A 27,634-nucleotide genomic window follows, 5' to 3' on the forward strand; every position below is an offset into this window, starting at 1 on the left:
CCAGATCAACCAGTATGACCTCCTGTATGTCACAAGCCACCAACACCGCCCAGGACCCACACACTAAATCCAGCAACGGAAATGAAACCAAAGTAAATAAAACCCAGAGGAAACTAGACTATGTACCGCAAGCAGAGAATAGGAGGGACTGAGCTTCACCAGTGCTCGAAGCCCCTACAATGGCAGGGAAATGATTAAGTGAGAGAGACCCAGATAATCCTGGCAAGTGACCTGCACCCACATACTGCAGAGGAAGGTGAAAAGCCCTCAAGGTTACTGCCAGTCTGACCAGGGAGAAAATTCCTCCCAAACCCTACATAAAGCATAAACTTTAGCAACACAAGATATAAGTGAGCCCCAGGGTTTTTGAGCCCAGCCCCCATCATCACAAGCAACCCCTCCATACAATTGCTCTAATAAGTTTGTGCAGCTTTCTCTTAAAGCTAATTAAGTTGTTTGCCCACACAATTCCTATTGCGAGGCTGTTCTAGAAGCTCACCCCTCTGATGGCTTGAAATCTTCTTCTAATTTCTATTCTGAATTTGTTCATGGCCAGTCAGGGGCAGCAGAGCCTTTCCAAAAGTGGTAGGGTCTTGGCCCACCCTGTTCTGGTAGCCCTGCAGCTAGTTTTCATCCATTTGTTCTTGTGCCAACATTGTCCTTTAGTTTAAATAGCTCTTCACCATTCCAGCTATTTACCCCTATAATGTATTTGTAGAGAGCAATCATATACCCTCTCTGCCTTTTTGTGAGTCTAAACAAGCCAAGCTTTTCCAGTCTCCTGTCATAAGATAGGTCCTCTATTCCCCTGATCGTTCTAGTAGCTCTTCTCTGCACCTGCTTCAGTTTAAATTTATCTTTCTTGGACATGAGTGACCAGAATTGTACATAGTATTCCAAACAAGGTCTGACCAGTGCCTTGTACAATGACATTAATACTTCTCTATCTCTACTGGAAATGCCTTGCCTGATACTTTATAGGATCGCATTTGCCTTTTTCAAGGCATCACATTGGTGGCTCATAGTCATCCGGTGATCAACCCACACACCCAGGCCTATCTCCTCCTTTGTTCCTTCCAACTGATCAGCTCCTCACTTGTAGCAGAAATTCTTATTATTAGACCCTAAGTGCACTTTGTACTATTGCACCTTGTACTTTGTACTGTAGTTTTGTCCTACCTCTGTCACTTGAGTCTTTGTGATCATCCAGATCTTCCTGTATAATAACCTGATCCTCCTCACTACTGATAGTGCATCCCAGCTTTGTATCATCAGAATATTTCTTTAGCACACTCCTACTTTTTGTGCCAAGGTCATTAATAAAAATGTTGAATAAGATTTGTCCCAAGACCAATCATTGAGGAACTCTCCTAGTAACCTCCCTCCGATCCGATAATTCACTTTTCAGCTCAACCCACTGTCTTCTCCCTTTTAGTTAATTTCTTATCGACCTTACAATGCTTGTACTGAACCCCATTGTCTCTAATTTAACTCATAATTTCCCATGTATTATGATGTCAAATGCTTTACTGAAGTCCAAACATATTAGAGCTATTGCACTTCCCTTATCTAAAAAATCAGTTATTTTCTCCAAGAAGGAGATCAGATTAGTCTGGTATAATCTACCATTGGCAAACCGATGTTGGATTACCCCCTTTACCTCTATTCATTTGACCTCTATAAATTTAATTATTTAAATTATTAATTTAATTATTTAAATTTACATCTATTAATTTAATTTCACAATTTGCTCTAAATCCAGTAACTAACAAGCCTATAATTGCCTGGATCACTTTTTTAAAATATAGGTATGACGTTACCTATTCTCCAGTCATATGGTACTACCCCTGAATAGACAGTTTATTAAAAATTGCTACTGGACTAGCAATTTCATGTGCCAGTTCCTTCAGTATTCTGGGATGGAAGTTATCCGGTCCTCCCAATTTGAGTGCATTAAACGCTTTATGTTTTTCTTCCACTTCAAATGTGAAAATGTCTATTTCTAGACACATTTCCATCAGCCATACAGCCTGCAGGCGGATGTTCCATATTACCATTGTCATTGAAAACTGGTTCAAAGTATTGATTTAGTGTTCGGGCCATATCTAGGCTATCTTTAATCTACTGCCCATCCACACCGCGTAGCCACCACGCTTCATCCTTCCTTATTCTCTTTTTGTTTATATAACTAAAAAAATTGATTTTTAATTTCCTTGGCAAGAGCTAGTTCAGCTTGTCTTTTAGCAATTCGCACTTTATTCCTCCATTTTTCTAACCTCCACTGTGTAGCTTTCTTTGCTGATTCCACTCCTTTTCCCATTCCCTCAAGGCTCTCTGCTTACTCCTAATTACTTCTTCGTGGTAGTTATTGATCCACCTTGGTCCGGAGTCTTTCCCCACAATTTTTCCCCCTTTCTTGGGATGCATATTTCAGATAGTTTTTGTAGAGTTGATCTGAAGGAATTCCAAGCGTCCTCTGCATATAAGTCCTTCAGTTCTTCAATCCGGCTGACTTCTTTAATTCTCCCATCTGCCCTTTTGAAATAAAAAACCATAGTTGATTTCCTGGTTTTGATTATCATTCCATTTAATTTAAACTGAAATCACGTGACCCTTGATCCAAGGTCATTTCTTCTGACCAGCTCTTCTATGATGTTCTCACTGTTTACTAAAACTGAGTCTAAAATTGCATCACCTCTGGTTGGTTCAATGACAGTTTGATGAAGAAAACTGTCATCTATCACATCCAATAATACCTGGGCCCAACCAGTATTAGTAGCATTTATTCTCCAATTTGTATCCAGGAAGTTAGTCTCCCTTATGACACAATTCCTGAAAGTATCTCTCTCTCTAACAATGTTAAAGAGATCACTATTCATATCTGAGTCTGACCATGGGGGTGCATAACAGACCCCTAATGCCATCCCAACAGAATCTCTTTTACAATCCTTCCCCAAAGTGATTTTAACCCAAACAGACTCTATTTGGTCATTACTATCACTTCATATTTCTTTACAGTTTATTGCTTCATTGATGTACAATGCTACTTCATCGCCTTTACCTTTATTTCTCTCTCCCTTGAACAGCGCATACCCTTCAATACCTGTATTCCAGTCATGAGTGCTATTCCACCATGTTTCTGTAATCCCCATAATATCTGGTTTGATCACCTTCACCAGTAGTTCCAGTTCCTCCATTTTATTGCTCAGACACCTTGCATTTGTCTACAAGCAGTTCAGTTGCTTCCCTCAGACCACATGCAGTTTTCTAGCTTGTGGTGTTTCGTCATCCCTTACTATATTGTCATGTAGCTGTTCCTGGGTATTAAACCCAGGCGTGGAGATTTCACCAGTCTCTCCCAGCCTTGTCCCCTCATCTCCCAATTTTAACATTCTTCTTATTAGTCGTGCCAGCTTTGATCCCAGAAGATTAATACCCTAGGTACTCAAGTGGAATCCATCAGTTGAGAAGAGTATTCTATGCATAAATGCATCCTGGTGGTCAATCAGCCCATACCTTCCTCAAAGCAGCAATCCTTGAGCCATCTGTTGATCTTAATTATTTTGTCGGGCCTTCGCTGCCTTCTCTAGTGTCTGGAAGTATTCCACTGAAAATCATCTCAGCTTCCACTTCTTTAAGAGTCTTACCCAGCTGAACTTAGTCATCCTTGATCCATTCCAATGGGAATCTAGCAGTGTCATTTATCCCAACATGCATCATGATCAGTGGATTTTTTAATCACTCTGTCAGGATCCTCTTCAGTCTCACATCCACATCACTTATCCTTGCTCTTGGTGGACAGCACTCTTTTCTGTTCTTTGGATCTGGTCTGGGGACAGGCCTGTCGAGTCTTCTGAGCATGGAGTCCCTGTTCACTAGGCCTATCTCTTCCTGTTATTGGTAGGAATCTGTTTTATGTTCTCTCTCTCAGTCCCCTGTACATCATCCTCATTTTTAATTTGGCTCCAGTCCCTGATTATCTCCATCATTTCTTCCTCTCTTCTACAGAGACTAGCTTCCCTTCTTTTCTTCCTCACCATCCTATCTTCTGCCTGTTTCTCCTCCTCATTCCCCAGTGCAGCAAACCTATTATTCAACTTGATTTCACCACCTCTAGCTGATCCCTTCCTTTACCTTGCCCTCATGGTCACATTCTTCCATGGATCTCTCTCCTCATCTGGCAGTCCTCCCTCCAGCTTCTTTTGTTCAGCAGGGGTCTACAAATCTTGTTGTCTGTACCATCTCCTCTGTCTTCTTCGGCATTATATCTTCATCCTCAAATGAATTCCATCATTGTACTAGCAGGAGTGTTGTAAGCAAGACACGAGAAATAATTTTTCCACTCTACTCTGCGATGATTAGGCCTCAACTGGAGTATTGTGTCCAGTTCTGGGTGCCACATTTCAGGAAATATGTGGACAAATTGGAGAAAGTCCAGAGAAAAGCAAAGAAATTATTAAAGTTCAAGAAAACATAACCTATGAGGGAAGATTGGGAAAAAATGGATTTGTTTAGTCTGGAAAAGAGAAGACTGAGAGGGGTCATAACAGTTTTCAAGCACTTAAAAGGTTGTTACAAGGAGGAGGGAGAAAAAATGTTCTTAACCTCTGAGGATAGGACAAGAAGCAGTGGGCTTAAATTGTAGCAAGGGAGGTTTAGGTTGGACATTAGGAAAAACTTCCTAACTGTCAGGGTGGTTAAACACTGGAATAAAATTGCCGAGGGAGGTTGTGGAATCTCCATCACTGGAGATATTTAAGAGCAGGTTAGACAAACACCAGTCAGGGATGGTCTAAATAATCTTAGTCCTGCCATGAGTGCAGGGGACTGGACTACATGACCTCTCGAGGTCCCTCTCAGTCCTATGATTCTATGATTATCCGCAGCTGCATAACTAATATTTGAATCTTTTCTGCCACGAGCTCTATCAGGCCATATTTCATACATAAGTAGCTTCCATCAGATACCTCCTCCGGGATGATGTACATTATGCAGCTCACTGTCTTTCTGTTCTTTCCTTCTTGGGTCACTTCCTGGGTCACTTCTAGTGCTGCCTCAGTAGCCATCATTGTCTTCTCTTCCTAGACACTCGGCCTCTAATAAGCAAGGTCAGGCCCTTTCCTCAGTAGGTGTTGCTGAACCTATTAGACATAAACCGGGTTAAAAAAACTGATATTTACAACACTGCCTGAGTCAGCAAGAGACCTTTATTGCACCTTAATTGAGTTAGATTCTCTTCAGAATTTGAAATGGCCCAACTACTACCAAAGTTTTCGCTACCAAATATGAATGACTTTTACTTGATTCCTCCTTACAATATTCATTTTCTTCCCTGGGAAGTTACTGCAAGCAGCTTAAGGAGTAGCAGTGGAAATGTCTGTTTCCTGGCGGTGTTAAGTTAGGAGAAAGCAGCTGCGTGAGATAGGTGGAAAAAAGCAGATGAAGTGATTTTCTTAGACTGTAGAGCAAGATTCTCAACTGGTATATATCAGATGATTTACACTAGCTGAGAATCTGGCCCCCTGTATTTAAAAATAGGAGAGTTGAGGAAGAGAAGGTCTCTGGGTGAATGGAATGGGTATTTCTTCTTTAAAATCTTTTCAAAGCACAAACTTCCCAGAGAAAGTCAAAGATTTGGGGAGTGGGTGTTGAATTCATGGAAACACTAATTATGGCATCATGATCCAGGGGATTGGGCATCAGGATCAGCGACCAAGAGACTTGGGTTCTATTCCTGACTTTGCCCCAGGGTCATGGTGTGACCTTGGGCCAATTACTTAACCTCATCATTCCTCCGTTACCCTGTCTGTAACATGGGGTAATAGTACTCACCCAAGTGTGTAAAGCACTTTGGATCTAGGGATGAAATATGATAGATAAATGCTAAGAATTTTTTGTTTATTGAATGCATATCGGTGTTCTGCCTAAATTAGGATTTTTTACTATGCCCATCGCTGTGGCATTGTCATAAATTGAGGTATGAGTTTGGGATGCTCATGAATTCATAAGATGAGGCTCAGAAGAAGAGCCTGGGTACTCACAGAAACTGAGCACCCCTCTGAGCCCTACAGGCTGGCCCTTTAGCTGAAGGTTGAGACCCAGTAGCAGGGAAGTGTGTGTGGAAGCTTACACTGCCACCCATGCTGTTTTTGCTCTGTTGGTTCCCAGCCAATGGGGTTGTGGAGCCTATGCTCAGGGTGGGGGCAGCGAGTGGAGCCCTGTGGCCCCCCGCCTAGAAGCCAGGCTCGCTTCTGGCTGCTTCTGGGGCGCAGCGCGGTGTCGGAACAGGTAGGCACCAGACTGCCTTAGCTGGGCAGCACCACTGACGGCACTTATAATGTCCCACTCGGCGGTACTGATCAGAGCGCCCCAGTGCCTTACATGCTGCGACCCAGTACTGGGTCGTGACCGGAACTTTGAAAAACACTGCTTTAAATACTGCACTGATTGAGTCTCACATAGGTACAGAACCACAACTGAAGCTTGATAAAGTCCATCATCACAGTTAATCTGCCACTGAAGAAAAAAAAAGTTATGGGGAATGAAAGTGAGGGGAGCGGGGAAGTGAAAATATTATAATGACTATTTAACATTTTTATTGTGATAGCTCCTAAAAGTCAAACAGGTCAGGATGCCGTTGTGCTAGACATTGTTCAGACACATAGTTGGTGACAGTCCCTTCTCCAAAGAGCTTATAATTTAAAAAACAAGACAGAACAGCTGGATGAACTGAACGTGCGTGCCAGGGTGGGATGTGAGAGAAAAACAGGGTAACCACCTAGATAATAGGATCCAACCTGGTTAAGGTTTTCAAGCACTGCCACAATATAAATGTTAAATAATAATAACAATAATAGGATGTGTGCAATTCTTAGCCAATCAGAGCAGTGATCACAACTCTCCACCTGCCTAGCCCTCATCAGATTGCAGTTGCCATTGTATATTACAGCAGAAGGAAATTTGGAGGAAGAGGAGGTGGTGGCATTACAGATTTTGATCTGCAGCTTTTCTTGTTCATAAGGGGCAATGTGGGAGAGAAGCAGCAGATGCAATGATAGTTGCTCCTTTTATCCATCTCACAGTGCTTTACAAAGCTGGACAAATATTATCATCCCTGTTTTACAGAGGGAGAGGTGGAGAACAGAGAGGTTAAAGGGGTTGAACAAGGTGAATCAGTGGCAGTGTGGGGAAATGGCATCCAGGTCTTCTGCCCTCTAGTCTCCTGGTCTAGAGTCTAGACAACTAGACATCAGTGTACAAATACAGAACAAGCCTGAATAAAAATCTCCTTTTTAACCAACTGCCGGAGACCATCATAATAAAATAACGATTTCCCTTTTTATTCCACTTACTCTCTCCTACAAATAGTCATGGAGCCTGCTATTCTCCAACTTCCACCAGAATATAATTGTCAAGCAAGATGAAAAATGTCGTAATTTAAGTACACCTCTGCCCCGATATAGCGCTGTCCTCAGGAGCCAAAAAAATCTTACCATGTTATAGGTGAAACCGCGTTATATTGAATGTGCTTTGATCCACCGGAGTGCGCAGCCCCGCCCCCCCGGAGCACTGCTTTACCGCATTATATCCAAATTTTGTGTTATATTGGGTCACATTATATCGAGGTAGAGGTGCATGTCCCAAACCAAGCAGGAAGTCCATATGGTCTTTAAGGAAAGAGAGTGTGGGGTGGTTTAGCACTGTTACCATTTAAAACAGCTTTAAATGAGCAAGTAGGTGTTGTCATCAAGGAACTGAGTAATAACTTCATGCACCCTGGGGGTGAAGTTGCTGCCACACCAAGAGCTGGCTGTGTGTGAATTGCTTGTCTAAAGTGAGAAGTGCAGAGTACTAGCTGGTGCCATCGTTATCATTTTTAATCAGGTATTCTTGGGAAGGCCAGGCAGGGATGGCATGGTGAATTCATGGGGAAAAAAACCTTCCCATCTGGTGCACCATGTTCAAATCTTGGCTCAAGTCACAAGGAGTGATGGGTAAATCACAAAGAGCTCAAAATTCTGGTTCGGTTCAGATGCGTCTTGGGTCTGCAACACTGCCCTGAAAACCTCCTGGTGAACATGACCCATGAGACTGCTGGTAATTTTGGTTATGTTTGCCAGCTTCTTATATGGCCCCCTTTGCCATAGTATCTGCACACCTCCTAGACATTAATGAAGTAAGTCTCAGAACTCCTCGGAAGGATAGAGAGAATTAGTCCAACCCCCTTCTTTACATATGGCACAGCGAGTTTGTGACTTGCCCAAGCTCATGCAACAAGCCTATGGCAGAGACAGAAACTTAATCCCGATTTCTTGAGTCCTAGTTCAGAGCCTTAAACATAAGATCATCCTTCCTGTCATAGAAGCCAGGTTCAAATCCACAGGGAGACTGTGAAAAGTGCCCTTCAAATTAAATTGTAGCAATTGGAAAGGTTCTGTGAGATTTTTTAATTTAATCAGAATCAATTCTGTCATCCTTGGACACAACTGAAAGGAAGTATTTTAGGTCTTTTCCCTATTTTCTCTGTTTCCTTTATGTCTGTCTGCCTGTCTTCATGAATGCTGCTTGGGTATCATGTGCCCTGTGTTAGCCCTATCCAGATCATATAAAATCACAGGTTAATAGGCTCTACCCCCTTTTTTCCAGCTAGGCACTCTCCCAAAGGGAATATTTGCAGAAAAGCGTGCAGGGAGTTAGCTGCTGCAGTTCGCACTGACATAAATGGAAGTGACATAGCTAATACCCCAAATCCCCAAATTCATCTGCTGCCCTTAAGGAATAGCAGCTATGGCCAGGATTTTCCCTTTTTATGTTTGTCCTGTGGCTCTTCTGTAAAGTCAAATGTTAGCAAGAGAGAACAGCTCGATTTTTCTCAACACACTTAGTAGGACCTTCTGAGTCCCATTCACTTCCATGACCTGAAAGTCAGGATTGCAGGATTTTGTGTGAGTGAGAGAGAAACAAACACATGAGCAGTTGTCCTCAAAGTCTTGAGGGGAGGGAGGAGGGGACATTATAACCTCAGTTCCCTGTAAATCATTCGATTAAAAAAAAATGCAGTACCACTCCATGCCGTGTGTGTGAGACTGTGTGACAGAGTCTGATGCATAGGAAAATCTGCACGGGAAAGCTGTGAGGTTAGGAGGACAAAAAACAACACGGATTAATGGCGTGTGGATGTGGTTGCACACACATGCCTGTGCCTTCCTTCTTTCTTTCTCCGAGGCACCCACAAACAAACCTCACTGGCAAGGGGCTTCGTTAACCAACTATTTCCCCCAGAGCCTCCCTCTTCCTGGATGCTCTGCAAAGAAGCTGCCTCTCTTTGTCTCTCCCTCCATTCCCTGGCAGCGTGGGTGGTGGTTTGCGGAGGGAGGATTGGTTTTGATTAATATTAACGCTGTGTCTGTAGCTCTTTCCCGACCATTTTAGCAGGTGATTTCTCTTTCAGTCGGACATTGATCTGCTGAGACATACACGAGGGGGCGCAGATCGATAGCGCAAGTGCAGGCACCACGCGCCCAGCTCTTTTTAGTTCTCTCTCCCTTCATCTATTTATTTAATCTTCCGGCTGCCCTAATCCGTCACCCTGCAGCCTGTCAGATCTGGGGGCTTCAGTCAGGCGGCTTCTGAGGACCACTCTCACCGGCTCTCGGGCTGGCAAAATTGCCAAAGAAACAGTGTCATAATCAACCTGGCAGTCACTGTCTGTGAATATTATCATTCTAATCCTGTTTGTCAGGACTGCGCTGTTCAACACTTTCCCCCTTGGCCCCCCTCCGCTACCATCCGCCCTGCACCACTGCGCACACTTCTCTCTGTCGCAGCCTCTCTCCTTTACAGATTTGCTGTTCTCAAGACTTGGGCTCCCTCCTACCAAATCTCCTTCACCATTGCACAACCCTCTGCTGCGCCTTCCCCCCTCTTCGCTGCCCCCCCTGCACACACTCCTTCTCCTCTAGCTGCATCTCTCCTCTACAGATCTGCTGTAATTGACATTTTCCATCTGACAGCTTCTGTTTTCCCTTCCTGCAGTTGCTAAGGAAACAAGACACAGGGCCCTCAGCCAGGGAGCGGTTAGCTGCGTTTAGAGGCTGCCTGTCCACGTAAATGTCACTTTCGCTAATGAACGTTTGGGCAAAAAGTTAAAACTCAACCCAAACAAAATGCAACACTAAGCCGAGTTAGTGTTAAATGAGGGGGAAAGAAAAAAATCTCTTTGTAGAGCTGAACCTGTAACCTCCCAATGAAAGGTTTTGCTTTCCTGCCCCAGCATGCCAAACAATTAAGCAACATGAGCTTAAGTACCCGACAGGTCTCCCCTTCCTTTCTTTCTTTGTGGAACAGGAAATTATCTTTCCTGTGCCAGCACTCTGCCCTTGTGGGGCTACAGGAGGGCTGGCACCTCTGAGTTACAAAAAAAGGCACCTTAAGGGATGATCCTAAGCCCATAAAACTGGACAACTTGCAGCATGTACTGAGCACCCCTACAGATTTCCTGGAGAGCTACCTCAAAAAAGGTTCAATCCTAGGAAAACCTGAGCAGGTGGGAACCCTAGGTTCCAGTCAGGGAGATAGAAAGATGCTATAGATCAGCCTGCCAATATTTAACCTGAGGCAAGTGGCTTTTTTGGACAGGAGAATAAATTAACATTAGTTTTATCATTGTCTACATCATGGCAAAGGACCAGAAAGTAGATCTAAGTTAGGCCTGGGCTGGTAAATCATCCTGCTGGTTTACAAGGCTTCTCTCTATGTTACATTGTAGGCTATGTCATGGTCCAGCTACTGCATACATACTGCAGGCAGGTTTCAGTTTGTACAGGGAACCTTACCGTTGCTGAATCCTGACTTGGGAATGCTATGCTTTGCAACCTTCATTTTCTTTCCATGTAGATTGTTTTGTTAAAATGGGATTTCCTACATTTAAAAAAAAAGAAAAAATGAAGATGCAAGGAAATGTTGCTGTTATGGTTGCAGGGCCAGCTGCATCTCTCTTCCTCTCTAGTCTTTCTGAGAGCACTCCTTTAGGTGTCAGGCCTCAGGCCATTACTTCTCCTGATCTGAAATGCTGCAATTCTTTCACTGTTATGCCAGACCCCTTGGGCTACAGCATCCTATGTAACAACCAGGCTTACTCAGCAGGTCCAACTGGTTTCAGCACCTTTTGGGAGTCAGTGACCAGTGGTGTATAGTGACCAGACAGTCTTATTAAACCAAAGCATTGTTTATTTTAACATTAGGAACAAAATATTTAGAGAAAAGGGGTTTTAAAACAACAGAGTCTTACACACTTACCTAAAGAGTCCTGTGAGGGTGACCTAGGCAGGCCTAGCTTCTTTGGACTCCCCAATAGGTTCCCCGTGTCTTTTTCTCATGTGCTTGAACATCTCCCTCCTCTCTTGAGAGAGAGTCCCTTTTTAAACTGCTCTAGTCCTATCAATGTCTGGTGTGCATGGGCCTTTTCCTGTAATACGCAGTGTTGTGGCCATGCTAGTCCCAGGATATTAAATAGACAAGGTAGGTGGAGTAATATCTTCAACTGGACCAGCTTCTGTTGGTGAGTGTGATGGGGGAGTGTACTGAGCCCTTTGAGGACTCCTACTGGAGGTCTTGCAGTCCTACCACACCCTGCCCTGGAAACAAAGCCATGAAGGGGTCCTCCAGGTCTGCCTAGAAAGGCTACAGGGAAGCAGTGAATCAATACTCAGCAGATTCAGTTGAAAGGAGCTGCAGGGCCTGAGCAGGTCAGTTGCTGGCTGGGACTAGAAGGTGGGAGGAACAACTGGAAAACTGAGAAACTTGGCAGATAACAAGGCCTGGTAGAGACCCTGATCAAGCAGGGAACAGAGAGAGAACTCAAGAAGATGATGGGACCGATTGGGAAGCAGCCCAGGGAAAGCAGCAGTAACCATTAAAAGAAAGCAGTGCGTGGCTATAGGGTCCCTTGGTTGGGGCCTGGATTAGTGGGGGTGGACCCAGGTCCCGCCAAAGCCCCAAGAAGGAGACAAGAAGCACAAGAAGGGGACTGGGAATTTTAGCAGGCTGAAGATGCTGAAGAAAGTCAACCGTTTGTTGAACTTTGTTACCCTGTAAAGGGTTTGTTCATTCCTGTGAATTAACTGTGTGACTTAGCCGGAAGGCTGAGCAACTGAAGCTTCGCCTGATGAGGGCAACAGCTGACGGGGCACCATGAGCAGAGAGAAAGGGTGTGCAGGTTTGCCCCCAGCCAACAGGAGGTGCTCACAAGAGGCGAGTGTGCCCCGTCACAGTGAGAGAGACAAGCTTTTGAGTTCTTCAGTTATGGGAAACTAATTCAAAATGTCACTTACTCACTGTTAAATACAAGGTTTGAACAGATTGTTTTGCATCCAATGTCTCTTAAGAGCCCTCAGGCATTTGCAGAGAAGTGCTCATCTTGAGTCATTCATTCCTGCTTGGTTTTTCTTAACAGACCCTTATGAAATGAAAATCAGTATAGTCATATAGTAAATATCCCAATAACCTGGCAACATAGAGTATTCATCAATTATTACAAAGCAGCTCCAATTCCATCAAAGTCACCACGTTCAGCTAATTGCTAGCAGTAGCAGAGCGCCCTGTGCCACACAATGTTTGCAATCAATGCAAAAGCAGTTATTGCTTCATTTGAGACAACATACCTTTCTGTGTCATATAAAAGAAAGCAGGATGACTTCACAGCTTTGCTTCCTTCTTCATAAATGTTTTGAGGTCTCCCTCCATGTCTGTCTAGGGACTTATATGCCCCCATCACCATATCTGAGTGCCTCACAGGCCTCAGTGAATTTATCTTCAAAGATAAAGAAGTATCAATATCCTCATTTTACAGCTGAGAAAATGGGCACAGAAAAATTAAGTGACATGACCAAGGTCATGCAGAAAATCTGTGGCAGAGCTTGGGAATGAACCACGATTCCTGCATCCCAATCTAGTACCTTAACCACAAAACCCATAATTCTTTATTCTTCCCCTTCAAATATCATACTGAAGGAGACTGGACTCCTTTGAACACTGCCAGCCTCCATACACCCCTTCTCCGATCATATTCCACAACCTGCCATGTGGGCAAACAGAAAGTCCACTCTTTGTTATGCTTGCATCTGCATGTCCAACACAGTCCTGAGACACTGTATGTTCAATGGACATTTTCTCTTAGTTTATATAAACACTCATATGCATTGCTAGTGGAATTTTCAAAGATCCTAATTTTATTATTTAACATAATCTGGTGCACATTCACAAAGTACATCTTTAAACCCTTATCAAATCTGATTTTGACTGGACCATTGTAAGGTACATCTGCAACCTAGGGATTTTGTGTGTGCCAAATTTCAAATTCCTGTCACCTTCTCCAGAGGCACTAGAGTTCTTCAAAGAAAAGATTTCAAAATTATGTTCTTATCAGGAAAACTACATTATTTCACTTGTTCCATGCTTGAAAATGGCTCGACCATTTTTGATGAAACTTTCAGGGGAAAAGAAATTGCTTTGAGGAAGTTACCAGTAACTGAAAATTAGTTGGAGAGGCAGTGTGAGCCTGTGGATAGGGCACGAAACAAAGAATCAGGAGACTATGGGTTCCATTCTCAGCTCAAGTATTGGGGGTAGTCGTGTTAGTCTGTATCCACAAAAACAACAAGGAGTCCAGTGGCACCTTAAAGACAAACAGATTTATTTGGGCATAAGCCCAGATTTATTTGGGCATAAGCTTTTGAGCATAAGATTTATTTGAGCATAAGCATCCGAAGAAGTGTGTTTTACCCATGAAAGCTTATGCCCAAATAAATCTGTTAGTCTTTAAGGTGCCACCGGATTCCTTGTTATTCTCAGCTCAGCCATTGACCTTCCTTATGGCGTTGGGGCAGTCTCTTCATCTCTGTGCCGCCTTCCATTCTTTGTTTGTCTAGTCTATTTAGATTGTAAACTTTGCGTGGCAGGGGCTGTTGCTGGGTGTTTGTACAGCATTGAGGTACTGCTGTAATACAGACTGTAACAAGAAAAGTAAAAGTTCACAATAGAAATGCGTAGGCAGCCTTAACTATAAGTGTTGCTCTCTGTGCATTACTTATAATAAACCCATCCTTCCATCTTCACCTGATTTTACAACTAAGCTTGATCCAAACTTTTGAGGGGAGGGTTCCTTTCTAGTTTGTGCCTGGCACCAGAACTGGAACTGCAGAACGTGCCAGTAGAAAGGAAAGTCTTGTGAGAGAGATCCTTCCCGGTTTTGCACACCCAGAGACGTGCCCTGTTCAAATATGCCGAAGTGTTTGGACTTCTGGATGCATATCCAAACCATACCTGAACAACAACCACATGTGCTCATTTACACGAAAGCCCTTTTATACCTCCTCTGGCAGTGTAAAAGGGCCTTACAATGGTATCAAATTACATTTGCACTGCTGCAGTGGAATAAAGAGACCTTAGGTTAAGTGTATACATCTGGGAAGCAATGACTCTGAAAAAGATTTGGGGGTCCTGGTGGATCATCAGCTGAACATGAGCTCTCAGTATGCAGCTGTAGTCAAAAGGGCTAATAAGATCCTGGGATGTATGAACAGGGGAATCTTGAATAGGAGCAGAGAGGTTATTTTATCTCTATATTTGGCATTGATGCAACTGCTGCTGGAATACTGTGTCCAGTTCTGGTGACCATAATTCAAGAAGGGTGTGGATAAATTGGAGAGCTTCAGAGAAGAGCCACAAGAATGATTAAAGGATTAGGAAACGTGCTTTATGGTGATAGACTCAAGGATCTCAATCTACTGAGTTTAACAAAGAAAAGGTTAAGGGGCGACTTGATTACAACCTTTAAGTACCTACATGGGGAACAAATATTTGATAATAGACTCTTCAGCCTAGCAGAGAAAGGTATAATACAATCCAGTGGCAGAAAGTTGAAGCTAGACAAATTCAGCCTGGAAATAAGATGTACATTTTTAACAGAGAGGGTAAATAACCATTGGAACAATTTACCCAGGGTCATGGTGGATTCTCCATCACTGGCCATTTTTAAATCAAGACTGGCTGTTTTTCTAAAAGATCTGTACTAGGAATTATTTTGGGGCAGTTCTGTAGCTTGTCTTCTTCAGGAGGTCAGACTAGATCATCACAATGGTCCTTTCTGGCCTTGGAATCTAGGAATCTATGCACAAGTAGGCCTATCCATGCTACTTTTAATCTAGCTAGCCTGGGAAACCACAGTAATGTAGATGTGACAGCCTGGGCTTCTGCATGAGCAAGCAACCAGAGTACGTATCCAGGGCCCCCAGAGGGCTTGCACTCTGGTTGCTAGCCCAAACTGAAATCCTTGCCACCACATCTACAGTACTGTTGTTACTCATGCTAGATAAATTAAAGCTAGCCTGGATGTGCCTATCCATGCTACAATCACACCTTCACTTGCAGTGTAGGCATACACTTAGTGATGAGCAAGATTCAAATGATTTGGAGGCTCGTGTGACCTCTGATGGCTTAGCTGAACCTCTGGTCTTTGTGAGGTTGCCCTTAGAGCCTGTCCAGAAGTCTAATTCCCTTTCACTAATGCATCCACCCCTGCTTACAGTCCCCCTTTCTATTGCGTGTGCTCTCACACTCACACAAAATCAATAGGACCCTAGGTTGCTACCTTCCTAAGACTAGATGTCATGGTATAATTCCCCACTCTGAACCTTAGCGTCCAAAAGATGGGGTACCAGCATGAATTCCTCTAAGCTCAATTACCAGCTTAGTACTTGTAGCGCTGCCACCAACCAGGAATTCCAGTGCCTGGTACACTCTGATCCCCCCAAAACCTTGCCCGGGGACCCCAAGACCCAGTCCCTCTGGATCTTAACACAAGGAAAGTAAACCCTTTCCCTCACTGTTGCCTCTCCCAGGCTTCCCCTCCCTGGGTTACCCTGGAAGATCACTGTGATTCAAACTCCTTGAATCTTAAAACAGAGAGGAAAATCCACCTTCCCCCTCCTTCTCTCTCCCCCTCCCAGACTCTCCCTGAGAGAGAAAGTAACCCTAACACAGAGAGAAAATTCCCCCTTCCCTCCTTTCTCCCCACCAATTCCCTGGTGGATCCAGACCCAGTCCCCTGGGGTCTCACCAGAATAAAAAAACAATCAGGTTCTTAAACAAGAAAAGCTTTTAATTAAAGAGAGAAAAACAGTAAAAATTATCTTTGTAAATTTAAGATGGAATATGTTACAGGGTCTTTCAGCTATAGACACTGGGAATACCCTCCCAGCCTAAGTATACAAGTACAAATTAAAATCCTTCCAGCCAAATACACATTTGAACTCCTTCCAGCCAAATACACATTTGCAAATAAAGAAAACAAACATAAGCCTAACTCGCCTTATCACCTAGTACTTACTATTTTGAATCTATAAGAACCTGTATCAGGGAGATTGGAGAGAAACCTGGTTGCACGTCTGGTCACTCTCAGAACCCAGAGAGAACAACCACCAAACACTAACAGCACACACAAAAACTTCCCTCCCTCAAGATTTGAAAGTATCCTGTCCCCTGATTAGTCCTCTGGTCAGGTGACAGCCAGGCTCACTGATCTTGTTAACCCTTTACAGGCAAAAGAGACACGAAGTACTTCTGTTCTATTAACTCTTAACTATCCGTTTATGACACTAGACAACAATTTTAATTACCAGGATGTAGGTCTGGGTCTGCCTTTCAGAAGATTCTGCAGCAGCCAAGTGAAACTCAGTGCCGTTCATGAGGCTTCATGAACTGAAATGCTGATTTGCTCAGTTCTAGAAATCCAAAGAGGTTAGCTTAGTAGGTGTCTGAAGTCAGTAAAATACTTCTGTAATAATCCTGAGCCCAAGTGTTGAATGCACCCTGAGAAGTAAGCCAGAGTGGGCCCAGTGGGTGGGCCACCCTACTCACTGTCACTTATGACTGAGTCAGCTCTACAGAGGTGCAAGGCTTCTGCACATTGTGTGCACTGTTTGTTATGACTGCTCGAGAAGTACAAGGGTTGTGCTTGAGTTATTTAAGAGTGGAATAGCAGAGGGCGATACAGGCTAGGAATGAGGCTCATTGTCAGTAAAGAATGGAAGGTGCAGTCTGGATCCCTGCACAGTGCTTCCCTACATTGCTTGGCTCCAATTAATACTTCATTCTTGTGAACATCAGGTTCCAGTGGTCTGGGCCAGGACCTGGCCCCCTTGCTGATCTCAGAGCCCTATCTGGGACCAAGTGTGAGTTGCCATTACCATCTCATTATTTACTTATCCATAATAGTTACAGTTGGATGTTTCCTGGGTTTAGAACAAGAAATAACCATGTATGGCAAGGTGAATGCAGTGCAGCCTAAAGAGTTCATAGGTCTTGACTAGTCTGATGGCTGCTGGGAGCAGAATATAAAATGATGGGGAAGATGAGTTAAGGGGAAAGGAAGCCTGGCTGGCTGGGCAAAGCCTCTGGGAATCATTCCCAGTGTTTTTCATCTAATTTGCTTCTGGGTTTTGTGATGTTTTTATTTTACTTTAGGTATTGGTGGTTAATGAACAAGCCCTGAGGAAAGGACTGAGGCTTGGAGCTTTATTTCTATTCCCTGGCTGATGAAACCACCCACCAGCTTACACCATGGTATTTTACATACCTCTGTGGGTAAATGTTGGCTTTTTAGAGGCAATGACTGTATCTATTATACAAGGGTGAGGAAGTGGTAAAATAACAGAGCATGAGAAATGTGCTTGAATGAGTATTAAAATGTGAACATAGCAAGTGCAGTCAGTGTAATGCTCGGTCCTGAGGGACACGGGAGCTTTGGTGTGACTTTTATTTCTTAAAACCCTAACTCTCCCACCTCCTGGGTATTATTTCCAAATTAATTACTTTCATTACATTAATTATGTGAGTGCCTCTTCCATTTCATCCTCCCCAGCTCCATTCAGTGGGTTAGAATATAACAGTCTTGCTAAAAATACAAAACCCAGGAATCATATAGCAATAATTAATCCAGTAAAAGAATGCAATTGCTGCACACACTTCCCTTGTTTAACAGATAATAAATAACAATTAATAAATGAGCCACTGTTGGAACACTCCCTCCCCCTAGATATAATGCTGATAAAGTTCTCTGTCACTTGAGGATGGGGAGCGTTGGCTGTTTAAAGGCAAACTGCAAATTAAAAATTAAAATTGATTTCTGCCTTGTAATATGGTTTGAATGCACGCCCCAGCCCCCAAACTAGGCATTGAAGGGCATTCATCACAGCATCCTTATATGTTTTAATTTACCTGGTATATGTTATTAGATTATAATCCCCTTAGGGTAGGTATCTCATGTTTTATACCTGTAAAGTGCTGTGCACACCTATGGTGCTATACAAATATCTTTTACAAAATGAATTTGCCCTCCTGCTGTGAAGCCTCCTGGTTTGCATAAGTAGCCTTGACTGGATTGTTCTGTGACCACATTGATTCCAGGGGTTGCATGGGAATTCTGATGATCAGCGATGTCCTAGAACTGTGACAAACCTGAATGCGCTTTGAGGATTTCACAGGGGAAATAATGGAGGGGGATGAGTACTTAAAAAAGAAATGTACATTCAAATTTATTTTTGTGCTGAAGGTCTCCAGAGCTTGGTGCATGTTTCCAGGTTTGACTCCATTTCCATTTAGCATTGCATTTCATAGTGCTGCCTAGTGGCAGGTTAGATGTAAAAGGCTATTAGGGCAGCCTGCCTGCCCCTAGCTAGAACAGGATTGTAGGATAGTTCCTTTCGCTATATTTGCCCATGCTTTATCTAGTCCAGTGGACTTGTGGAGTTTCCTCACTTCCCTAGGAAGGCCATTCTACAGATCACACCATCATGAGATTTTCCCTGTTATCCAACCTAACTCAGCCTCTTCTTAATTTAATCCTATTACTTTCATTGGCATTCCTGCTTGGACCACTCTAAGGGTAAGAGTCTCTCTGCCCCTCCTTGGTGCTTTGGCGTTTACAGCTAGGATTTTTAACAGGAGCTAAGGGCCAAAATCCCATTGAAATGTAATGGAACATGAGCACCTAACTCCATTAGACTCCTTTGATAATCCCAGTCTAAAGGCTCCATTGCAACTGATTTGGCAGGATTGACATCTTCAACATTTCACACAGTGCAACTTGCACCCTGTATTATCACCTTGAGCTGTCAGTCCATCGAAACAAATGCTCATCATCCTCTATTGCCCCTGTGAAGGGCTTGGGCCCTTTGGGCTGTCACCTGATGGTCTGGGGTTTAACTGGGTCCCCTTCACCTCGCCCTGCTGGGGTAGGCTTACAAGCCTCTTCCAGCCACGCACACAGGCAGGGCCATGCCCAGCTGCACAGAGAGAAAGAGATCCGCTCTGGAAAGATTCAGCCTTAGGGACTTGCTTCAACACTCTGGGGCCCACTCCTTTTAAGGGGTACAAACCCAAAGGTTTGATAAAATTCACCCCCTCCCTCAATGTGGAGGGAGATATGCACAACTTCTCCCCCCCCCCCGTTAGAAATTATATAAACTTGGTTATATGATAATCAAGAAATAAGTTTAACTACAAAAGTTGAATTTTAACTAAATATAAGAGATAGAACAATGCAGATTACTGAGCAAATAAAGCAAAATATGCAATATAAGCTCAATAGATTTATGAAACAGGACACAAAATGTAATTTCTTACCCTAAATGTTATTTTAGGCAGGTTGCAAAGTTTCTGTGGTTCACAGTTGCAGTTATATTCCTTTTCAGACTGGACCCCTATCTCAGTCTGGACTCCTCCTGATCTTCCTTTCAGGTGTCTTTAGCAGTCTTTCTTCTTGGGCAGACAGGCCATGGAGAGAAGGAGTCTCGTTTCCCTTCCTCCCCACCTTTTAATAGCATTTACATAAGGTGGGAATCCTTTGTTTCCCAAACTTGACCCCTCTTCCCTTCCAGTGAAAAGTTACAAGACAACTCTGGTAATGTTTAGTATCACGTGACAAGATCACCTGACTCTGTAGTATCACAGCGTCCGTGAGTCAGTGGCAGTATGGCATGTCGGCAGGAAGGCCAAGCCTTTTCACAGTCCATTGTCCTTGCTGATGGACCATCCGCCCTGTCTGGCTTTTCCATTGTTGTACCTGAAATGTTAGCAGTGGGTGTCACCTGAAGTAGCATAGTTGAAATACAGATATATAGTCAATATTCCTAACTTCAGCTATAGAAGGGATACAGGCATGCACATTGGATAATCATATTCAGTAAATTATAACCTTTCCAATGATATCTCACATAAAGTCCACCTTAGTTATGTCATATTCATATCATAAGCATATTTTCATAAAGAATATGGAGTAAAACATCACACCCCCATTTTTATATATTTTTTCGGCCAGGTGGGGCCATTAGAATTATCTAGTCTGACTGCCTGTATGCTACAGGCCGCAGAACATCACTAGTAACTTCTGCGCCAAGCCCATAACTTCTGTTTGAGTTACAGCATATTTTTTTATAAAGACATCCAGTTTTGACTTAGAATGCAAGTGCCAGAGAATCCACCAGGTCCCTAGATAAACTTATTTTATTTAAGCTTTAGACACCCTGTATTTGCATTGAAACTATATGTCTGACTCGAATTCTATTGGGCTATCTGTCTTAATGTCCTCCTCTCTGTCTATATCCATTGATTACAATAAATAGGTAGATTCATCTCTATTGGCTTTCCTACTGCAATCATCACCATGATATTTTAGTGCCCGTGGCCTAAATGTTGCATAGTTCATTTTCAATCAGCCACACTTTTCTTTATTTATTCTGTTGTAAATGTGGAGTAACTCCATTGATTTGAGCAGAGTTACTGCAGATTTATACCAGTGTGAATGAGACTTAATCAGGGCCGCTCAAAGGATTCAGGGGGCCTGGGGTCCTCAGTGGTGGGGGGTCCCACTTTGGCTGTAATTTGGCAGTGGGGGGTCCTTCCGCTCTGGGACCCGCCACCGAAGTGCCCCAAAGACCCACGGCGGGGGGCCCCCACCACTGAATTGCCACCGAAGACCCAGCACTTCGGCGGCAGGTCCGGGGCAGAAGGACCCCCTGCCGTGGGTCTTCGGGGCACTTTGGTGGTGGGTACCGGAGCGGAAGGATCCCTGGCCACCAAATTGCCACCGAAGACCCAGAGCAAAAGAAGCTCTGGGGGCCCAGGCCCCACGAGAGTTTTACGGGGCCCCTGGAGTGTGAAGGACCCCGTAAAACTCTCATGATGGCCCCTGCAGCACCCAGATCCTGGGGCAAATTGCCCTATTTGCCCCCCCCTCTCCTGCCCCGGGCGGCCCTGGACTGAATGCTGGCCCAATTCCTATGTATCTGCATTATCAGAACAAATAAATGGGATTATGAGAAATAATCATTTGCCTAAAATAATCAAAGAATTTTATGGATTTTTCACTGAGTGAGAAGAGCCATAACAAAAGGGTGGGTGAGACCTAAAGACAGTGGGTCTAATGTGAGTGGTGACAAACAAAGTGAAGGTTACATGCCAAGTGTAAAATGAGTGTAAATGATTAAATAGTTTTGGTTGCACTCATTTATGCATTTGTGCATATGATGGGTGCACAAAACAAGTGTAGTTTACACTGCTTTGATATTCTGGGAGGATTGAGACCTCCTGGTTCAAACTCAGCCCAGGGGCAAGCAGGTACATCTCCCACTGAAGCACACTCATAGTGGGCTAAATTCAGACTGGTTCTTCTCCATGCATCCGGAAGAAAATAGAACTCTTCTGCTCCCTCAGCAATGCTCTCCAGGTATGTCCTGAAAACTGCAGAGCCGCATGCATTAGAATTACAGACAAACCCTCCAGAAGTATAACTGCCACTAAGCCGCAGGAATGCAACTGCACTGTGAAATAATCCTTGGAATATTTTAAGAAGATTTTCACAGTTGTGTTTATTATCTAAATTCTAAGCTGCTCGTCTTAATGTCCTGGCTGTATGAACAGAGAGAAGGGGAACAACAGCCTACTCTTTGAATCAGCACAAATGAAAGAAAGTGAGGGAGTTACTTGGACTTTACACCAAGGTAACTGAGATCAGAGACTGGCCCTGTAAAACTACTGTCCTATGGAATGAGACACAGCCGGCCTGATTCTCTGCTGCTTTGCAACCCCAGTAGTCATTTACACGTGTGCAAAGGAAGTGCAAAATGCCATCACCAGTGGAGGAGTTTATATTTTGCTCTTACCTTGCACAGGTATGTATGATAACACAAAGTGAAAGGCAGTGGAGAAGCAGACCCATTGCTCTTGCTTTTGAGCTCCATTGATTTTATTGGAATTACTCCTGATTTTCACCGCCATGAGATCAGAGACTTTATTGCCTATAACTAAAAGAGGGCATTCCTTTATATAGACATGAGGGTTGCAGTTTGTGAAGCTTGACAGATTTGTTTACAAGGGTTCATGCAACTTGTTCCTTTGGTTTTAATCACTCCCCCAAGCTTCGTTTCTGAAATGCCCAATTACCACCATGTAAAACTTCATCAGGCCACTGACTTTCTCCTGGTTTAGCATCAGAATCCTACAAAACAGCAAAACTCAAGTGATTTTAATGAAAAACTATTAATTGTGTTTCAATCTGCTCCAATATGCCTAGGTTTGTGTGCCTTGGAAAGCTTCTGGTGAGCCTAGGCTGAGGTTACAAAGAGAAACAGCAAGTTTCATGTCATTCCAGCTTTGTGGTAGAAGCTTGGCTGCTTAGCAGCCTAAGCTGAACTGTTTATTTGGATAATTTGGAGAACATGTGTTAGGATATGTATAAATATTGATGAATGGTGGTTTTGATCATAGCGATAAGCTTCTGCTTCCTTCCCAACTGAAAAAAGGAAGCTCAGAGGTGCATGGTAAAAATGGAGAAAAACAAAACAAAAATGATCCATGAAACAAATGAACCTTTTCTAACCTCAGGGGTGAAAAACAAAACCTGTTCAGATTCAGTTTGTGTTTGGGGTGACATGGGCAGTGCTCTTCCTTGTGTTGTACCATTTCTGTGGCTAAATGGGTGTTGGTCTCCAGGCCTATCCAGTCAGCATCTTTCCCTAGCTAGCTTCACTTACAAATATGAACAAAAGACAGCTGGCAGCTGTAAACTATGAAGCTGACTCAACCCCCACCCCAGATGACACAAATGGCCTCCATGGAAGTTAATGGGAATTTTGCTTGTGTCCTGAGTGGAGAGAATTGGGCACCAGGTATCAAGCTGCAGATCTCTGGAACATTGCTCTTTGGTGCATGTGGGAGACATTTACCCAGCAACTGTTTCATATCTGGCCTGTTGGCAGACCCCAGTAATGTCTCTGTGAGTTGCTGCTGTTTAATCTTTGCACAGCTTTGAAGCTATAACAAGGTTGGTCTTAGAGGAGAAGTAGGTTAGCTAATAAGGTTGGCCTGTGTGGAGATTGCAGGGAGGATTCTTGTCATGACTTCGTGTGAGTTGCAGCTTCTTTTATTTATAAAGGAACATGGAGAGGAGGTGAAGAAATTTAGGGGAACCAGATACTCAAGCCACCCTGTGCACCCTGCCTCCCCTGTACTTGACAGCAAAGATTTAGAGAGAGACCAGTGCAGTGGATAAGGCGTTTCTTTCCTGGGGTTGCTATTTAATTCAGTAACATGGGAGTTCAGAGTGGGATTTAATGTCATTGAGAATCATCATCCATTGCGCATTGTTCCTGCAGACCTAGCTCTGTGATCACAAGAGCCTGCTGCAGGCTGTACTAAAAATAGAATGCAAACATCATTCCCTCCTGCCAGCCAATCCCTTGTTGTGCTCAGTGTCATCTGGCTCCTACCCTGTAGCACTGAGGCTGTTGACAAGTCCTGACTGGCTGGAGAGGAGGTTAGTTTTCTTCTATTAGGGGAAGATTTTTTCTCACCAGAGGTAAAATGATATAAATGAGTGTATATGTACACAGCTTTCAGGAAACAATAATGGCATAAAGCAAAATAGAGTGTACTGGGGGGGAGGGAAGGAGAGGTCAGGTCAAATTTGGTCCCAAATCTAGTGCCTTATTCTGCAACAGATAAACATCCCAGTGCTACTCAGACACTGCAACTCTGTGGAAGTGTGAGAGACCCTGATAGTAAAACTGGTAGGCAATGGCTAAAGGTGCTAATTGTTTCCCCTCTAATAACCTAAGGTGTTAGCCTTAGGCATTACAGTAATATAAATACCAATAATATTTACAATATAGGCAAGGATGTTTTTTAATAAATATAGGGGATGATGTTTTCCAAAGAGCTGCTTCCATTTAGGCACATATATGAAATGGCCAGATTTGCAAAAGTGCTCAGTGCCTGGCAGCTTCTATCAAGAACATCTGAAAAGCTAGCCAATAGAATTTAACTGGACAGTATCCTTTTAGCACACACTGCCAGGGATAGCTGAGTGTCAGCTTGTTTGCAGTAGAAATTGGCAAAAAAAACATGCGTTTGCTTATAATAGGAGTTGACTCAAAAATCTTATTCTTTTTATGGCTCCGTCATTGTACTGTAGACAGTGCTTTTCAGAATATTTACAAGATATAGTCACTGCCACAGAATGTTTTTAATCTTAGACAAATACGCTACACGGGGCAGCACTTCAAGTGCAAGAACTTTTGCCAGAAATGGAAATCAAACCTTTTTTTGAGGTTCAAAAAAGTTAGGTTAATATTTATGTTTTACTGTTTTTCATTTTCACATCCTTCTGCACTTCTGAGGTTGGGCTAGAAGGAGAAGTGCCAAAATCCTGAGTAGGAGCCTGTAATTACAAGTTTCACAGCCTGTATTTACAGACTCATGACATTTCAAGAGCTCAGATAAGCTCTGCATTAGCATCAAAACTTATGGCTGCTTAACCAAACTTTGGAATACGCTGAGTTTTATGTGTCATTAAATTGTAGTTCAAGTGCTGGATCTGCTCTGCTTTGCAATACAGTCCTGTCACCTTCTTTCCCACCCTGCTTGACAACTAGGTTATGAAATGGAGCAATAAGTCTGTTGTTCTACTGGTTACTTGTCATCATGTGCATTTATTTTATTGTAGACGCGCTTAAAGTTTAGAAAGGTGCAGTATAAAGTGGAAATTTTCAGAAGCGCTCCATGGTGGCCTCATTCTGCTCCATTGAAGTCAAGGGTAAAACTTCCATTGACTTCAATGGAAATAGAACTAAGCCAACACTGAGTGCTTTAGAAAATCTACCTTAAATCTAAAGAAATACCTATATAAACTAGCAGAAACCAAGCAAGGTTTGTTGTTGAATTCCAGTGGAGTCCAGTGGAATTACCAGTAGGGAGGAGTATGAAGTTCTGTAGAGAGGGCTTCTTGGTTCTCTGTTTCTCAGTTTGTTTTCTCCTTCAAAGAGAATCTCTGTTGCTGTCATTTAATTGTCAAAATATACTTGGTTCTGAGTGCAGAAGCAACTGCAGTGGAGTGGAAAGGCAAACCTTTTCATTTGAAAGAGGTGGTTATCCACAGTCAGCGTCTCAGGTTGGGAGAAACAGAAGAGAGGGTCCTTCAGACTGCCCTTCCACCTCCAGGAGGAAATGCATTACATTTTAAATGTGAATAAGAGCAAGAAGCTAATTCCCATAGAGAAGCATTTCAGTTAACACAGCCCTTTACGTCCCTTATCACAGTGTAGCTTCAAGTCTCTCTGCCCACTTTTATAGTTGTGGTTTTATCTAGATTTGGGCTGAAATTGGCACCTTGAATTCAAAACCATTCCAATGACATTCCAGTCTTCTATGGCTTTAGTCCTAGGTCATGACCCAGACCTAAAGGGCCCTATTTTCTAGTTGCTGCTGGGATGCATTCAGGATATTAGAAATCTTGTGAGATCTCCATTTGGGGCCTAAATATCTCAGGTAAAGTTCCCAAGATGACCATGTTGAATCAAACCCAAAGCTCTCACCCTGGTTCAGCCTTGTACCTTTGCTTCCCAGTCCAGATGCAAACCCACCTCCCTCTAGTTCTGTGCAGACAGAATCTCCTCTCTTGACTCTGACACTGAAGCTCCGGCACTGGGCAAATGCATGTGGCCTGCGTCCGATGCAGCGTGACTTTCTGTGCTTGGGCTTTGCCATGCCAGACAAGAAGGTGCTGTGAGAGAGTGTAGCTTTTGTTACATGAGGCATGACCAAGGGAAGGTCTCTGGGCTGAGAATCTGAGAAAGAGGAAAAATAGGCACATAAATAACTAAAAATCCCAGCTTCAGTGGTACCATGTAACTTTGTAAAGGCACATATCCAGGTAAATGATATACGTAATCCTACTCCTTTTAAAAGGCTTTATGTAATTTCCTCATTTTACTGAGAATTAATATTCCTCAAATGCTGCCCTCGTGCAAGCTGTATTTATGCACACAGGTATAACTAGAGAGGTAAATTATACTAAAGGCCATTTTTTTTTGTATAAGTGCAAGTACCACATAGAAATTTTTATTCATTAATCATTTTTAATATATACTGAAATATCATCATGTTAACATTCCAAAGTCAGGGATAGCGAGATACATGATGGGGCCAGGAACAACACAGGGAGCAATATGATGAATTGACACTGAGAAATCAGATTGTGCCGAGTAGCGCTCTGCTTCCTGGAGAGCCCCATCTTGCTTACGGGGCGTTTAGAGCTCAGATTTCCTTGAATACATGCATCTTTACATAGCATGTGCTACTACTACTAACCCCTTGGGATGACATCCTTGCCTGGTATAGCTGCTGGTGATGTGACTTTTTACAGTCCACTGGTTAGTGGTTTCTTGCCTTTTTAGGCAGTTGAGTTTCAAAGTGATACAGTTCAGTATACTGCCACATGAATCCAATGGCCAATAGCCTAGGGGCTTGTCAGCCTCCTCAGAGTACAAAAAGTTTCCTTTCTTTTCAACGAAAACCTATTTCATTTTAAGTATAAGAGCCAGCCTCCCGTTGGCAAACTCTCTCTTCCCGTTTTTTAACTAGCTATTTTATGATGATCCACATTCTGGCATTCGTAGCGTCACATTTATTTCTATGCAAGTGACTATGAACCCAATAAAGATTTGCTGCGTGAATCAGGCATGAGGAAAGGAGCTGGTTAGCAAGGCGGGTTCTCTCTGTTTCCCCTACCCCGTTGACAAATCCTGGTAAACAGCAAAGACAAGAAGCTCTTCTAGGAGGAAAGATGGTCTTGTGGTTAAGGCATGGGACTGGGATTCCCCTATTCTGGGTTTGGTTCCTCGATCTGCCCCAGAATCTTTGTGTGACTTTGAGTAAGTTGTTAAGTTACTCTATACCTCAGTTCTCCATTTATAAAACAGAGCTAATACCTCCATTTCCCCACTCTTTCATTTTCTTGTCTGGTATACTGTAGATTCTGATGGGCGGGAAGTCTCTCTTACTCTGCATTTGTACAGTGCCTAGCACAAAGGGCCTCAATCTATAGTAATAACAAGGTCTCATTAACACCAATAGAGTTGTATTGAAAAGATTTAAAACAATAGTTGTTTGCAGTGTCTGCCCACTTCATTTTGAATGGTCTCTTGCAGCATGTATTTAACAAGCTGTTCCACCTCATATTTAGCTGTGATGCTCTGATTACCTTTCCCAGACCTGAAGAAAATCATGAAAATCTCTTTCA

General features: G+C 43.2%; 1 protein-coding gene across 4 annotated transcripts in view; it reads left to right on the top strand.

The window, feature by feature from the left end:
- The window catches only part of TNRC6C (trinucleotide repeat containing adaptor 6C), a 573,800-nt gene that overhangs the window by 213,116 nt on the left and 333,050 nt on the right, over nt 1-27,634 (top strand). The window lies entirely within an intron of this gene.

The sequence above is a fragment of the Gopherus flavomarginatus genome, chromosome 12 (assembly GCF_025201925.1).
Source record: "Gopherus flavomarginatus isolate rGopFla2 chromosome 12, rGopFla2.mat.asm, whole genome shotgun sequence".
Classification (NCBI taxonomy): Eukaryota; Metazoa; Chordata; order Testudines; family Testudinidae; genus Gopherus; species Gopherus flavomarginatus.